A 12,695-nucleotide genomic window follows, 5' to 3' on the forward strand; every position below is an offset into this window, starting at 1 on the left:
TAACGAGCGCACTTCTTAATGAGAAGATGAAACTTTACTCCTTTCTCTGCTTTCCTGGGACAGAGCTGATTCCTTAGACATTCCCTTTACACCATCTCAAATGCTCTTTTCCAAAGATCAAACCATCATTTTTCCATGACACTCCTCCTTTCTGGAAAGCTCAAGAGCCCATCTCTCTTCCCAGAAGCCTGAGCTGACCCAGCACCAGCCTCAGAGAGGTGCTCAGGGGCACAGGGCTGTCCTGGAGCCAGACCGCCTCCCTCTGGGACAGCCACGCCTTGCTCTCCCAACATCAGCAATGACTACTCCCAACATCAGCAATGACTACCCCCTCACCAGTGTGCACCCAGGCCTCCTCCACCATCTCAGCCAGGACTGCACCTTTCAGAAAAGGGATTCCTTTTTAAAGGATCGCTCATAGGCACCCCGCACATCCTCGTGAAAAATATCTTAAACTTTCCTTTAAAGAGTTTCAAATCGGCTTGATAAGATTCTAGGGAGTAAAAACTTAGAAGTCTTGCTAAAAAGAAAACTAAACTATATCTTAATTATTTAAAAACATTCATATTTGGTAAGTGACTTTAGTAAGCGATCGTGCCCAGTTATCGCCCAGGAATACAGTCGTGCAGCTCAGTGCTATTTACTCCTGAATGTGGGTTGGTTCTTTTTTTTCACAGTGGCCACATGCCCCTTCACATACAGTCATTTTGGGTGTTTCTGACGATGTTGGTGCAGGAATGAAGTCAAATGTCAGGAATCTGGAATGAAATGCCTTTCTAAGCCAATAACAAATCTGGTATAAGAACACAGGCTTCATAGAAAAGATTCAAATAATTTGCAAGTGTACAAAGCGAAGTTCCCCCTTCCCTTCTCCTCTCTCACACCCAGGGGTGGTTAGAGCGAATATCCTTAATTGTTTAATTATCCTTCCAGACCTTTTAATATCTGTCTATCTGTCCACCATCTGATCGATACATCCCACAATCACATATATCGAAATGTACTCGTGCCATGCAAACTGCCCAGCGGACTCCCTTTTCATTGTTTTTAACAAGACAATGCAGGATGGACATAGGTTAGGGTTGTTGTATACGAAGATTTACTTCATTCATTATCACGGTCACACCGTCTCCCACAGTGCGGGTTTGTAACAATATAAACTAACTACTTTGGGAACTCCAGGCTTCTCAGATATGTTTCTACAACTTCCAGATAGGGTACTTGTATGACGCTTTAGAGCACAAGAGTTGTAATGGGCTGCTCAGGTCCAGCCCTGTCTCAGCTGCTGGAGTTACCTGCTCTGGGTCTCAAGCCTTTGAATCTTGAAAGCTGGCAAGCAGAGCCCCTACCTCGCAGTGCTCTGCCCATCAGACACGTTAACATCAGTTCACCTGCACATCCCAATTGCCCTTAGTATTATCTGCACCTTCGCAACCGGTGCTGGTATTTCTGAAAGGTAGCTTCCTAGAAGTCGGATCTAAGAGATTGACCAAAATGCCTTTCGAGAAGCCTGACTAATTTGCACAGCCACCAAGAATATACAGGAATGTCCTTCCTCCCTTACCTCTGTGGTGACACTCTTCCAATTCCACTCTGGGACTTTGATTTCAGATCTATCCTTCTCAGACATTCCTGAGTTTGAGTTGGTGTGAAGCAGCCTGGAAATTTAAACTGGAGCTTAGAACACCTGCCAAAATTTCAAATACCTGTGCTCCTTCATCCAGCAGTGCCGATTCTGGGAACTGATCCTACAGACATGCGAACAGACTTGCCAAAGGACATATCTACAAGGTTATTCATTGCGGGATTGTTTGTAGCAGCCATAGACGGGAAACTAACAGGAGACGGTAAAGTAATTGATGGCTCACCCACACAATGGATTACTATACAGCCCTCTTTTTTAAAAGGAGAGAAGCTGTCTTTATACCAATAAAGAACAATATCCCAGATGTATTTTTTAGGTGAAAACAAGAGTATAATAGCTAACACTTGAAGCCCACATTTCATCAATTCTAAAATGTGCATTTTTTTCACTTTGTTAAACATTTTTGAAACAAGGATGCGTTATAGTCAAAGGCATGTCATAATTTAATTGGAATGGTTTTTCTTTCATTGTCCATGAAATAACGATGTCTCACAATCCATGGAGTCTTGGATCTGATGAAACATAGTAGTGCTTACCAGGCCCAAGGCATCCTTTGTTTCAGCCTCACCACAACCCTGGGAGGATAAGTACTATTCTCTTCTACACTTTACAGGTAAGGAGATGAGATTTGACCTTGGGCCGTCCTGCTCCAGAGTCCATGACCTTAGAATCCTGATACCACACCTCCCTGTGATGACAGCACCACGTGTCCTATAGAGAGGACTCCCCGAGAGCCAGGCTCTGCCCTAAATGCTTCTTACCTGTATTTGCTCATCTAATCCTGTTACCATATAAGACAGATACTAGTATTGTCTTCATTATACAGAAGAGGAAACTGAGGCACTAAGAGGTCATGAAACTTGCTTAAAGCCACACAACTAATGGGTTGAGGAACTGGGCTCTGGCTTCAGGAGTCATGCTTTTAGCATTCTTTATGCTGTCTTTTGTATAAAAAGAGGGGGTTATAATGATCTACTCATATTTGCAAATTGGCATCTTAGAAGACGTCAAAGAAGCAGTTACAAGTGTATCAGTAGGGTAGTAGGCAGGAGCTGAGCAACTGGGGAGGGGGTGGGAAACAAAACTTCCTTCTTCTACCTTTTTGTTTGATTTTTGACTCCTGGCAGTGTATTACCCCCTTTAAACTGAGTGCAATGACAATTTTACCTTCGCTTTAAATTAATACACCGTGGCGGGAGAGAAGTGGTCCTAAGTATCCTGTGAATCAGATTTCGCTATCCATTTCTATCTTTTAAGCCTCAGAAGGACTTTTGTTTTATTGATATTAGAGGAGCAAGGGAAAACCATCAATCTTCATCACAGATACCGTGATTTCAAGGCTTGTGTCCTATCCTAACATGCATCCATAGCTCTGTCAGACCATGCCGATACAAGATGGTGGCCCATAACCATGCATCGTCCCGCCCTTTGACCGCTTGGTTCCAGCTGGTGAACAATGGAGTCACGCAAAAATCTAGGCTTCCCCCCAGAATCCTACCTTTAAGGATGGGGACTTGGATTGCCTTGTATTGATATGACACAGTTGTGGCCTCAGCTGTAAAGTAAATTTTAGAAACTCCTTGGCTTTCCAGCAAAGACATAAAACGTTTCCTTTTAATTTGTATTTTTTTTTAAGATTTTATTCATTTATTTGACAGAGATCACAAGCAGTCAGAGAGGCAGGCAGAGAGAGAGGGAGGAGGAAGCAGGCTCCCCGCTGAGCAGAGAGCCCGAAGCAAGGCTCAATCTCAGGACCCTGAGATCATGACCTGAGCCAAAGGCAGAGGCTTTAACCCACTGAGCCACCCAGGCGCCCTGTATTTAGTTTTTGAAGCTTGCCTGCTAGTACGTAAATGAAGGATATGATGGGGGCAGGTGCCTGGCTGGCTCCGACACTCAATCACAGGGTCCTGAGTTCAAGTCCCATGTGGCACATGGAGCCTATTTAAAAATAAATAAATAAATATAAATAAATAAGTACATGACATGATACATTTTGGGATTTTTTTTATTTATTTGAGAGAGAGAGACAGAGCACAAGCAGGGAGAGCTGCAGGCAGAGGGAAAGGGAGAAGCAGACTCCCGGCTTAGCAGGGAGCCCTACATGGGGCTCTATCCAAGGACCCTGGGATCATGACCTGAGCCCAAGGCAGTCGTGTAACCAATTGAGCCACCCAGGCACCCCCATCTTGGTTTTGTTAAACAGTAGAGTTGGTAGTTCAGCACCCCACCCAGATGCTTCGGGGGCTGGGTAGAAGGCAGCCATCCTTCCAATGTCAGTCTTCCCACATGCTATTTTTCTAGCTTGAGGCTAGAATACCTGGATTCTGTTTCTTTCTAGATAAAGTCCTAAAGAATCAGCTAATATGATTCTAGTATTCCTAGATCAGGGCATACTGTACTCAAAGGACTCAGGGCTTGCTGTAGATTCCCTAAGCCATCAGAAGAGACCTCAGCAAATGCCTTTTTTTAAGAGAGAGAGCAGGAACAGGGGGAGCAGAGGGATAGGGAGAATTAGACTCCCCGCTGAGCAGAGTCTGATGTGGGGCTCCATCCCACAACCCTGGCATTATGACCTAAGCTGAAGACAGATGTTTAACTGACAGAGCCACCCAGGCATCTAGCAAATGCCATTTTTTTAGAATTCCTGGTAAAGCTATAAAATGAAGAAATGCCCAGATGGGGCCACAAAATTATGGCATATTTAAAACATACACATTTTTAAATCAGTCCTTTGAACATAAAAAAAGCAGAAATAACGAAAGGTAGTTGTTAGAAGATTAATTAGAAGATAATTACAGAGTTTATAAAAATATTTACTCATAGCACATGATCAGCAGTGTGGTCCAGGCAAGGGCCACAGGTTTGAAGGCACTGGATGAATATCTTCTCTCAGTTTGTTGGTGTGTTTCTGTGGCTCTGCGTATAATCTCATTTGGAAATAAGATTAAAATTCTATATTTATGATGGTCTGTTCTTGTGAGGCCTGAGGAAATTCAGCGAAATTCTTGAGGCAGGAGAGAATTAGTCCTACAAAATAGAAATTAGAAGAGTCCTGACAGTACTTCTGCTCTTTGGCATAAGTTCTGCAAGGATTGGTATAAGCCAGCTTTGAATCGGCATATCAGAGTTATTAGGATGCATTTCTATTTTTTGTATTAATTTGTTCACCCAAAAGACGGCATGTAGGGAGTAAAGTAAGTGAATTCCGCAATGCTACCTCGTCTTTGCACTTTTAGATTCTTTGCATTATGCACAACTAAGAGTTCACTATATTTTTGTACAGGTATTTAATTAGAATTGTCATCACCCATTTTCCATTTTAAAGAAGATCTTTAGAAAGAACGGCTCCCATGTAATGGCTACACGCAAAAGAATGGAACAGGACCACTGGCTGACATCGTATACAAAGGTAAATTCAAAGGGGATTGAGGACCTAAATGTGAGACCTGAAATCATAAAAATCCCAGAAGAGAACACAGGCAATAATTTCTCTGACATTGACATTGGCCAACTTCTCTCTGGAGGGTTCTCCTGTAGCAAGGGAAACAAAAGCAAAAATAAACTACTATAAAAAAATATCAAAATAAGAAGCTTCTGCACAGAGAAGGAAACAATCAACAAAACTAAAAGGCAACCTACTGAAAGGGAGAAGATATTTGCAAACGACATCTCCGATAAAGGGTTAGTATCCAAAATATATGAAGAACTTGTGAACTCAACACCCCCAAACCAAATCATCCAATTTAAGAAATGGGCAGAAGACATGAACAGACATTTCTCCAAAGAAGACATCCAGATGGCCGAAAGACACATGAGAAGATGCTCAGCATCATTCATCACCAGGGAAATGCAAATCACAGCTACAATGAGGGAGCACCTCGCACCTGTTGGAAGGGCTGACATCAAAAATACAAGAAACAGGGGAGCCTGGGTGGGTGGCTTAGTGGGTTAAGCCGCTGCCTTCAGCTCAGGGTCCTGGGATCGAGTCCCACATAGGCCTCTCTGCTCGGCAGGGAGCCTGCTTCCTCCTCTCTCTCTCTGCCTGCCTCTCTGCCTACTTGTAATCTCTCTCTGTCAAATAAATAAATAAAATATTTTTAAAAAAAAAACAAAAAATAAGAAACAACAAGTGTTGGAGAGGATGTGGAGAAGAAGGAACACACATGCACTGTTGGTGGGAATGCAAGCTGGTGTAGCCACTGCGGGAGATAGTATGGAGGTTCCCCAAAAAGTTAAAAATGGAATTACCCTGTAATCCAGCAATCACACTACTGGGTATTTACTCAAAAAAATACAAACGCACTGATTCAGAGTGATGCATGCTTAGAGCAGCATTATGTACAATAGCCAAATTATGGAAGCAGTCTGTGTCCATTGACTGATGAATGGATAAAGAAGTTATGGTATATGTATACATGGACTATTACTCAGCCATAAAAAAAAAATCTTGTCATTTGCAACAATGTGGGTGGAGCTAGAGTGTATAATGCTAAGTCAAATAAGCCAGATGGAGAAAGAAAAAGGCCCGATGACTTCACTCATATGTGGGATTTAAGAAAAATACAAATGAACAAAGGAGGGAAAAAAGAGAGAGACAAACCAAGAAACAGACCCTTAACTATAGAAAACAAACAGATGATTATGAGCAGGTGGAGGAGTGAGGGGATGGATGAAATAGGTGATGGGGACTAAGGAGGGTGTTTGTTGTGAAGAGCACTGGGTGTTGTCTGAAATTGTTGAATCACTGTATTGTACACTTGAAACTAATATAATACTATATGTTAACTATACTGGAATTAAAACTTAAAACTTAATAAAAAAGGGGCGCCTGAGTGGCTTGGTGGGTTAAAGACTCCGCCTTCGGCTCAGGTCATGATCCCAGGGTCCTGGGATCGAGCCCTGCATCGGGCTCTCTGCTCAGTGGGGAGCCTGCTTCCTCCTCTCTCTGCCTGCCTCTCTGCCTACTTGTGATCTCTGTCTGTCTGTCAATTAAATAAATAAAATCTTTAAAAAAAAAAAAACTTAATAAAAGAAAAAGGGAGAGGCCCTCGGTGGCTTGGTCAGTTAAGCATCTGACTCTTGAGTTCAGCTAAGGTCATGATCTCGAGGTCATGAGATCCGCCCTCAGTGGGAGTCTACGGGAGATTCTCTCTCCTTCTGCCCCTCCCCCTGCTTGCTTGTGCTCTCTCTTTATCAAATAAATTAAAAAAATCTTTAAAACATCTTAATTTAGAAAAAATAAAATATAGCTCCCGTGCAAGTATCAATTTTAAAAAAAAAGCAGGAGGGGTTATATTCTTATCAGATAAATTGGACCTCAGAGTTTAAGAATTTTATCAGGAACATTACGCAATGATAATGGGACCTATCTACCAAGAAAGCATAGCAGTCCAAAGTGGGTGCTCACCAACCACAATACTGCAAAATATGTGAAGCAAAAACCGATAGACGTAGTGGAGAAATAGACGTATTCACCCTTGGTGTTGAAGACAGCAATACACCTTTCTCAACAACTGATCGAATGAGCCTACAGATGAGTAAGGTTAGAGAAAAACTCAATACGCAGGGGGACCTTATGGACATTTTTAGAACATTCCACCAAAAACAGCAGGGCAGACATTCTTTTCAAGCACTCATGGAGCCCATATCGAGATATACCAGGATAGGCCACATACTGGGCAGTCAAACAAGCCTCCACAAATCTAAGAATTAAAGGCATTCCGAGTTTGCTCTTTGAACCACAATGGAATCAAAATAGATAAAGAAAAGGTACCGGTGAAATTTTCAAACAATCGGAAACTAAACAAAATGTGACTATAAAAATCCACAGGTCAAAGAAGATCATACGAGAGAAATTTAAAAAAAAATACATTGAACTGAATTCAAATGAAAATAAAACAAACCGAAATTTGTGGAATGCAGGTAAAACAGCGCAGAGAGGGAAATTTAAGCACTCCATGCATACATTTGAAAAGAGGGAAAATCCCAGATGAGCGATCTAAAACCTTATGTCAAGCAAGAACCTAGAAAAAGAACAAAACAAACTCAAAGCAAGAAGGACGTAAGAAAGACGAGTCGAGTCGAAACCAATGAGATTGAAAGCAGAAAAACAATAGAGAAAAATCAGCGAAACAAAGAGCTGGGTCTTTGAAAAGACAAGTAAAATTGACAAAATTAGGAAGACAGAAGAAGAAAAGAAAAAGTGAGAGAACATGGGAATGACCAATATCAGGAACGAATGTGAGGATACAGCTGCAGACCCTGTCGAGCTTAAAAAGAAACAAAGGTGCCACTCTGGACGAATGTACACACATAAGTTTGCCCACTTAGATGGAAAAAACCAAGTCCTCAAAAACCACAAGCTGCCACAATTCACTTACTATGGCATAGGTAACTTGAGCAGCCCTACACTACAAGGGAATTGAATTCATATGTTAAAGAATTAACACCAGTTCTATATAATTTTATTCAGAAAATGTTCATCACAGCCTGTAGTTTTCTCTTCTCCTGGTGTCTTTATTTGGCTTTGGTACCAGGGTGATGCTGTGCTGGTAATATGAGTTTGGGAGTGTTCTCTACTCTTCTATTTTTTGGATGAGTTTGAGAAGCTTTGGTGTTAATTCTTTAAATGTTTGGCAGAATTGGGGCACCGGGGTGGCTCAGTTGGTTAAGTGTCTGCCTTCAGCTCAGGTCACGATACCAGGCTCCTGGGGTTGAGCCCCGCATCAGGCTCCCTGCTCAGTGGGGAGCCTTCTTCTCCCTCTCCTCCCTGCTTGTGTTCCCTCTCACTATCTCCTTCTCTCCCAAATAAATAAATAAAATCTTAAAAAATAGAAAAGAGAAGCCATTTCGTTAGAAAAGATACGTCACCAAAGAGGTTAAAGTGATGGCAAACAAGCACATAAGAAGATGATTAACATCATTAATTATTAGGGGAGTGCAAATTAAATCCACCAGGAGATACCTCATTACACCTATCAGAATTTTCTAAAATAAAAAATAGTGACAAAACCAGGGTGCTCGGCTCACTTGGTCGGTTGAGCATGTGACTCTTGATCTCAGGGTCGAGAGTTCAAGAAACTGGACTATTTATACAATCCTGGTGGAAATGTAAAATGGGATGGCCTTTCTGGGAAAGGGTTCGGCACTTTCTCCGAGATCTAACCATGCAAACTACCATGCAATCCAGTTATGCACTCCGAGGCATTTATCCCAAAGAAATTAAGGCTTATGTCCAATAGAAACCTGTATGTGAGTGCTTATGGCCACTTCATTGATGATAGCCAGAAACTGGAAACAACCCAGATGTCCTAGAATGGGGGGAATGGTTAAACTGTGATCTCTGCATCGTGGAACACTACTGAAAACTAAAAAGGAGCAAGTTATTGATATGGCAACAACTGAGATTGATCTCCAGAGAATTACACTGAGTGAAAACAGACAACTCCAAATGGTTACATATTATAGTATTTCATTCACATAACATTCTTCAAATAACAGAATTATAGAAATGGAGGACAGAATCGTGGTTGTCAGATTTAAGGAGGGATTGGGGTCAGGAGGGAAGTAGGTATAGAGGAGGGATCTTTGTGGCTGGAAGTGTCCTGGGGATTGACTGTCCATGTTAATATCTTTGTGATGAGGGCGCCTGGGTGGCTCAGTGGGTTAAGCCGCTGTCTTCGGCTCAGGTCATGATCTCAGGGTCCTGGGATTGAGGCCCGCATCGGGCTCTCTGCTCAGCAGGGAGCCTGCTTCCCCCTCTCTCTCTCTGCCTGCCTCTCTGCCTACTTGTGATCTCTGTCTGTCAAATAAATAAATAAAATCTTAAAAAAAAAAATCTTTGTGATGAATATCGAACTATAATTTTGCAAGATCTTGCCATCAGGGGAAACTGGGTGAAGGGTGTACAGAATTTCTTTGCATTATTTTTTGCAAGTACATGTGAATCCACAATTATTTCAAAATAAAAAGTTCAATTAAAAAATATTCAAAGGGGCACCTGGGTGGCTCAGTGGGTTAAGCCTCTGTCTTTAGCTCAGGTCATGATCCCAAGGTCCTGCTATCAAACCTGAGCCTCCCATCGCATCGCTTTCTGCTCAGCAGGGAGCCTGTTTCCTCCTTTCTCTCTGCCTGCCTCTCTGCCTACTTGTGATCTCTGTCTGTCAAATAAATAAATACAAATCTTTAAAAATAAATAAATAAATAATAAAAATATTCAATAACCAGGAAAAAATATCTGTAGCAAATACATAAGGTATGAGATTAATAAACTCACTTTACAAAAAGCTTTAATACAAATATTTTTAAGAAGTTTTAATACACAAATTTAAATATAGTAAAAAATCTCCCCAGAACAATAGGGAAAGGATGCAGATGTTAATTCAGAGAAGAAATACAAATCACTAATAAAAATTTGGGGAAAGAATTGTTTAATAGTATTCAAAGGATTACAAATTAAAATTATAATAAGATACAATCTCCTATGAAATTGGCCAAAGAAAAAAAAAAACTAAATAAAAAAAATATTCAAAGGTGATGAAGTTGCAGGAGAAAAAAACAGTCTTACATACTACTGATATATGTAAATTGGTATAACCCTTCTGGAAAGCAATTTGCTAGTATTACATGTAAAAAATATTCCTAACTTTTGACCTAGTAACCCAGCTGCAAAGAATCCATCCTAAAGAAAAACCAAAATGTGGTCAAAGATGTATGTACCATAATGTTCACCCTTGCTTTGTTTGCAGTAGAAAAACCTGGAAACAAGCCAACATTTAACAATAGGGAATGATTAACAATTTATATATAGTACATACATACAATGAAATGTACTACTATCTAAAAATCACATTTTCAAGGATATTTAATGACAGGGAAATGTTGGAGATATGTTTAGTAAGAAAATATACAAATAGGTTGTTAACTGATTTTCTATGGGTCATGGGAATACAGATTTAAAAATTTTTGTTCCAAAAAAAGAAATTTTTGTTTCTATTCTGCATAGTCCAAAGTTACTATAATAAGCTTTTTTTTTTTACACTTTGGCAGTACAGAATTATGTTAAAGCATTTTTATTGAATACAAAATATAAAGTTAATGTTTCATGTGATTTAAAATAATCTATAATGTTAATTCTGTAATATATCTTTGTTTTGCATGCTATCTTCACATCATTCTTTCCATCCTGAAATTTTTCTACATACAGAAAACCTGAAAAAATTGTGCATTGAAACCTCATATATTTACCACTTAGCTTCTATAATTAACATTTTTGCTATATTTACTTTATCACATATCCATCAATCCATCTTATTTTTTTATGCATTTAAAAATAATTTGCGGAAATCAGTGCCCTTCATTTCTGAAAACTTCAGCATGCATATCATTAGCTAAAGTTCAATATTTACTTTCGGTTCTTAATTTTTCCAGTTAAAATTTACGTACAGTGAAATACACCAATCTTCTGTTTGATGAACTCTGACAAATGTACACATGTTTGAAACCCAGACTCTAATCAAGATATAGAATAATCCCATCACCCCAGATAGTTCCTGATGCCCCTTTCCAGTCAATCCCCAGTTCCATGCCCCAGAGGCAAGCCAGTGTTTGACTTCTACTCCTATAAATTAGTTTTGCTTGTTACTAAATTTCATGTAAGTGGCCTCACACAGTCTGTACTCTTTTGTGTCTAGCTTGGTTTTGGTTAGCATGATAGCTCTGATACTCTTCTGAGTTGTTGTGTATATCAGCAATTCATCTATTTTTATTGGTGGGGAGTATTCCATTATGCAATTTTTTTATTCTTTGTTTCTTTATTTTTGTTTGTTTCTTTATTCACCTCTTGTTGGACATTAGAATTGTGTCCATTTGGGGGCTATTGCAAAGATGCTGTCAACGTTCTTGCACAAGTCTTATTGTGTGCATGATTCATTTCTGCTGGGTAAATAACTAGGCATGGAATTGCTAGATTTGAGGATAGGTATACGATTTTAAAACTTAAAGAAGTTGCAGAACTTTTTCCGAAGAGGCTGAACCGTCTTAGACACCCATCGAGCATAAAGGAGAGTCTGGTTGTTCCACACCAATTTTTGTTGTTGTCAGTCTTTTTAATTTTAGCTGTCCCGAGGGGTGTGAGTGATAACTCGTTCCCCCGATAGCTAATGATGTGAGGTATTTTTTCGTGTGCTTATAGGCTCTTTGTCTCTTCCTTTGAAAAATGCTCTGTTCAGAGATCTTTATTTTACTCATTTGTTTAATTGGGTTTTTTGTTCTTATTGAATTATGGAGCATGTCATCTTTTTCATATGGCAATAAACAACCTATTTTTCTTATTTGTGTGCATATTGATTAGTTTTCTGGGGTTTCTTTTTAAAATTTTGTGTAATAATTATAGAACATTTTTCCTTTTTTCCTCCTGGTCAGCTGGAAACTTGGTCCGTTTGTCACAAGCCTTTTTCCATGCTGATACAGTTTTAAGAATTATCAGTTTGGGTAGCTACTGATCAAATTGGGCAAAATTTCATTTGTCGCCACACAATTTCAAGGGACAGCTCAAATTCAGATGGTGCCTCAGTCCGCCATCTTGAAATCAGGGAGAAGGTACGCCTCCCTAAACTTTGTAGTCCCAGTCAGCACCTCCGACCATGGCTGGCATGGTGGTCAATACTTGCTTTTTCAATTATTTCCTGTGGTGTGGACCATTTTATTAAATACTGACCTGTAGGGGAGAATTTGGCTCCCCAGTATCAACAGAACCATCAGTTTATCCTTTTAAGGTCTCTTGCCATGAGGGCCCTGTGTCTTCTAAGACACATTGAATGGCATAGCCTGGAGGTGGTCAGGAGGAAAAGGGCTGTCAGGAACCTAAATTATGGAGATCAAAGAGACTTCCAGGGGCCAATCCAGGCAGCCAAGAACTCTTGGAATCTGGATAGGGTCCACAGAAGTGGGCAAAGGCAGGTTCTATGACAGACGCCCATGGAGGATCTGGGGTGCACGAAGCATGAGCGACAAAACTCGGAAACTCGATTCCTCTGACAACTTTTAA

The sequence above is a fragment of the Mustela putorius genome, unplaced genomic scaffold (genome assembly GCF_011764305.1).
Source record: "Mustela putorius furo isolate JIRA1106 unplaced genomic scaffold, ASM1176430v1.1 tig00003896_pilon_pilon_pilon, whole genome shotgun sequence".
Lineage (NCBI taxonomy): Eukaryota > Metazoa > Chordata > Mammalia > Carnivora > Mustelidae > Mustela > Mustela putorius.